Source organism: Salmo salar, chromosome ssa13 (assembly GCF_905237065.1).
Source record: "Salmo salar chromosome ssa13, Ssal_v3.1, whole genome shotgun sequence".
Lineage (NCBI taxonomy): Eukaryota > Metazoa > Chordata > Actinopteri > Salmoniformes > Salmonidae > Salmo > Salmo salar.
The window spans coordinates 20,280,433-20,285,853 of NC_059454.1; positions in this window are offsets into that span (position 1 = coordinate 20,280,433).

The following is a 5,421-nucleotide window of genomic DNA, read 5'->3' on the forward strand; positions in this document are numbered from 1 at the left end:
CGATCACAGCCTCATTGCCTGCATCCATAATGGGTCTGCGGTCAAACGACCACCCCTCATCACTGTCAAACGCTCCCTAAAACACTTCGTCGAGCAGGCCTTTCTAATTGACCTGGCCCAGGTATCCTGGAAGGATATTGACCTCATCCCGTCAGTAGAGGATGCCTGGTTATTCTTTAAAAGTGCCTTCCTCACCATCTTAAATAAGCATGCCCCATTCAAAACATTTTGAACCAGGAACAGATATAGCCCTTGGTTCACTCCAGACCTGACTGCCCTTGACCAGCACAAAAACATCCTGTGGCGTACTGCATTAGCATCGAACAGCCCCCATGATATGCAACTTTTCAGGGAAGTTAGGAACCAACATACACAGTCAGTTAGGAAAGCTAAGGCTAGCTTTTTCAAACAGAAATTTGCATCCTGTATCACAAACTCAAAAAGTTCTGGGACACTGTAAAGTACATGAAGAATAAGAGCACCTCCTCCCAGCTGCCCACTGCACTGAGGCTAGGAAACACTGTCACCACCGATAAATCCAATATAATTGAGAATTTCAATAAGCATTTCTCTACAGCTGGCCATGCTTTCCACCTGGCCACCTCTACTCCGGTCAACAGCCCTGCACCCCCCACAGCAACTTGCCCAAGCCTCCCCATTTCTCCTTCACCCAAATCCAGATAGCTGATGTTCTGAAAGAGATAAGAGACAGTACTGTGCAGCCTTATTCATTGAACTGGCCAACATTCTTATCGGCAGACTCAACAGCCTTGGTTTCTCAAATGACTGCTTCACCTGGTTCACCTACTACTTCTTTGATAGAGTTCAGTGTGTCAAATCAGAGGGCCTGTTGTCCGGACCTCTGGCAGTCTCAATGGGGGTGCCACAGGGTTCAATTCTCGGGCCGACTCTCGTCTCTGTATACATCAATGATGTCGCTCTTGCTGCTGGTGATTCTCTGATCCACCTCTACGCAGACGACACCATTCTATATACTTCTGGCCCTTCTTGGACATTGTGTTAACTAACCTCCAGGCGAGCTTCAATGCCATACAACTCTCCTTCCGTGGCCTCCAACTGCTCTTAAATGCAAGTAAAACTAAATGCATGCCCTTCAACCGATCGCTGCCCGCCCGTCCAGCATCACTACTCTGGGCGGTTCTGACTTAGGATATTGTGGACAACTACAAATACCTAGGTGTCTGGTTAGACTGTAAACTCTCCTTCCAAACTCATATTAAGCATCTCCAATCCAAAATTAAATCTAGAATCGGCTTCCTGTTTCGCAACAAAGCATACCTCACTCATGCTGCCAAACAAACCCTCGTAAAACTGACCATCCTACCGATCCTTGACTTCGGCGATGTAATTTACAAAATAGCCTTCAACACTCTACTCAACAAATTAGTTGCAGTCTTTCACAGTGCCATCCGTTTTGTCACTAACGCCCCATATACCACCCACCACTGCGACCTGTACGCTCTTGTTGGCTGGCCCTCGCTTCATACTCGTCGCCAAACCCATTGGCTCCAGGTCATCTATAAGTCTTTGCTAGGTAAAGCCCCGCCTTATCTCAGCTCACCGGTCACCATAGCAGCACCCACCCGTAGCATGCGCTCCAGCAGGTATATTTCACTGGTCACCCCTAAAGAAAAATTCCCCCTTTGGCCACCTTTCCTTCCAGTTCTCTGCTGCCAATGACTGGAATGAACTGCAAAAATCACTGAAGCTCGAGACTCATATCTCCCTCACTAACTTTAAGCACCAGCTGTCAGAGCAGCTCATAGATCACTGCACCTGTACATAGCCCATCTGTAAATAGCCCATACAACTACCTCATCCCCATACTGTACTTATTTATTTATCTTGCTCCTTTGCACCCCAGTATCTCTACTTGCACATTCATCTTCTGCACACCTATCACTCCAGTGTTTAATTTCTATATTGTAATTACTTCGCCACCGTGGTGGCCTATTTATTGCCTTAACGCCCTTATCTTACCTCATTTGCACACAATGTATATAGACTTTATTTTCTACTGTATTATTGACTGTATGTTTGTTTATTCCATGTGTAACTATGTGTTGTTATATGTGTCAAACTGCTTTGCTTAATCTTGGCCATGTCGGAGTTTTAATCTCTCTAGGGTCGAAATCGTCCCACCTACGTAACAGCCAGTGGAATCCTGTGCCGCGTTATTCAAATACCTTAGAAATGCTATTACTTCAATTTCTCAAACATATGACTATTTTACACCATTTTAAAGACAAGACTCTTGTTAATCTAACCACACTGTCCGTTTTTAAAAAGGCTTTACAACGAAAGCAAAACATTAGATTATGTCAGCAGAGTACCCAGCCAGAAATAATCAGACACCCATTTTTCAAGCTAGCATATAATGTCACAAAAACCCAGAAGACAGCTAAATGCAGCACTAACCTTTGATGATCTTCATCAGATGACACACCTAGGACATTATGTTATACAATACATGCATGTTTTGTTCAATCAAGTTCATATTTATATCAAAAACCAGCTTTTTACATTAGCATGTGACGTTCAGAACTAGCATACCCCCCGCAAACTTCCGGTGAATTTACTAAAAATTTACTAAATTACTCACGATAAACGTTCACAAAAAGCATAACAATTATTTTAAGAATTATAGATACAGAACTCCTCTATGCACTCGATATGTCCGATTTTAAAATAGCTTTTCGGTGAAAGCACATTTTGCAATATTCTCAGTAGATAGCCCGGCATCACAGGGCTAGCTATTTAGACACCCAGCAAGTTTAGCACTCACCAAAGTCAGATTTACTATAAGAAAAATGTTATTACCTTTGGTGTTCTTCGTCAGATTGCACTCCCAGGACTTCTACTTCAATAACAAATGTTGGTTTGGTCCCAAATAATCCATAGTTATATCCAAACAGCGGAGTTTTGTTCGTGCGTTCAAGACACTATCCGAAAGGGTAAAGAAGGGTGACGAGCACAACGCATTTCGTGACAAAACATTTCTAAATATTCCATTACTGTACTTCGAAGCATGTCAACCGCTGTTTAAAATCAATTTTTATGCCATTTTTCTCGTAAAAAAGCGATAATATTCCGACCGGGAATCTGCGTTTAGGTAAAAAGACGAAAGAAAATAAAGCATGGGGTCGACTCGTGCACGCGCCTAAGCCCATTGTCCTCTGATCGGCCACTTGCCAAAAGAGCAAATGTGGGGCTGCCTGGGGCTGCCTCGTTATCATTCAGCTTTTTCCCGGGCTCTGAGAGCCTATGGGAGCCGTAGGAAGTGTCACGTTACAGCAAAGATCCTCAGTCTTCAATAAACAGAGACAAGAAGAACAAGATCTTGTCAGAGAGGGCACTTCCTGTAAGGAATCTTCTCAGGTTTTTGCCTGCCATATGAGTTCTGTTATACTCACAGACACCATTCAAACAGTTTTAGAAACTTTAGGGTGTTTTCTATCCAAAGTTAATAATTATATGCATATTCTAGTTACTGGGCAGGAGTAGTAACCAGATTAAATCGGGTACGTTTTTTATCCCGCCGTGTCAATACTGCCCCCTACCCCCAACAGGTTAAATGAGAACTTGTTCTCAACTAGCTTACCTGGTTAAATAAAGGTGAAATAAAAAATAAATAAATAAAAAGATGAACGGAGAAAAGCACAGAGAGATCCTTGATGAAAACCTGCTCCAGGGCGCTCAGGACCTCAGACTGGGGCAAATGTTCACCTTACAACAGGAAAAAACGACCCTCAGCACACAGCCAAGACACTGGAGGAGTGGCTTTGGGACAAGTCTCTGAACGTCCTTGAGTGGCCCAGCCAGTGCCCGGACTTGAACACTATCGAACATTTCTGGAGAGACCTGAAAATAGCTGTGCAGCAACACTCCCCATCCAACCTTACAGAGCTTGAGAGGATCTGCAGAGAAGAATGGGAGAAACTCCACAAATACAGGTCTGCCAAACTTGTTGCGTCATATCCAAGAAGACACGAGGCTGTAATCGCTGCCGAAGGTAATTCAACAAATGACTGAGTAAAAGGTCTGAACACTTCCAGTATCAGTCAAAAGTTTGGACACACCTACTCATTCAAGGGTTTTTCTTTATTTTTACTATTTCTACATTGTAGAATAATAGTAAAGACATCAAAACTATGAAATAACACATATGGAATCATGTATTAACCAAAAAAGTGTTTAAAAAAATCTACATTTATTTTATATTTGAGATTCTTCAAAGTAGCCATCCTTTGCCTTGATGACAGCTTTGCACACTCTTGGCATTCTCTCAACCAGCTTCATGAGGTAGTCACCTGGAATGCATTTCAACTAACAGGTGTGCCTTGTTAGAAATTAATTTGTGGAATTTCTTTCCTTCTTAATGCGTTTGAGCCAATCAGTTGTGTTGTGACAAGGTAGGGTTGGTATACAAAAGATAGCCCTATTCGGTTAAAGACCAAGGCCATATTATGGCAAGAACAGCTCAAATAAACAAAGAGAAATGACAGTCCATCATTACTTTAAGATGTGAAGGTCAGTCAATCTGGAATATTTCAAGAACTGAAAGTACAGTCGCAAAATCCATAAAGCGCTATGATGAATACGGCTCTCATGAGGACCACCAGAGGGATGGAAGACCCAGAGTTACCTCTGCTGCAGAGAATAAGTTCATTAGAGTTAAATGCACATCAGATTACAGCCCAAATAAATACGTCACAGAGTTCAGGTAAGAGACACGTCACTACATCAACTGTTCAAAGGAGACTGAGTGAATCAGGCCTTCATGTTCAAATTGCTTCAAAGAAACCCCTACTTAAGGACACCGTTAAGAAGAAGAGACTTGCTTGGGCCAAGAAACATGAGCAAATTACATTAGACTGGTGGAAATCTGTCCTTTGGAGATTTTTGGTTTCAACCGCTGTATCTTTGTCAGACGCAGAGTATGTGAACAGATGATCTCCACATGTTTGGTTCCCACCGTGAAGCATGGAGGAAGAGGTGTGATGGTGTGGGGGTGCATTGCTGGTGACACTTATTTAGAATTCAGGGCACACTTAACCATTTTGGCAACCACAGCATTTTTCAGCAATACGTCATCCCATCTGGTTTGCGCTTAGTGGAGCTATCGTTTGTTTTTCTACAGGACAATGACCCAACACATCTCCAGGCAGTGTAAGGTCTTTTTGACCAAGAAGGAGAGAGATGGAGTGCTGCATCAGATGACCTGGCCTCCACAATCACCCAACCTCAATCCAATTGAGATGGTTTGGGATGAGTTGGACCGCAGAGTGAAGGGAAAGCAGCCAACAAGTGCTCAGCATATGTGGGAACTCCTTCAAGATTGTTGGAAAAGCATTCCTGGTGAAGCTGGTTGAGAGAAGGCCAAGAGTGTGCAAAGCTGTC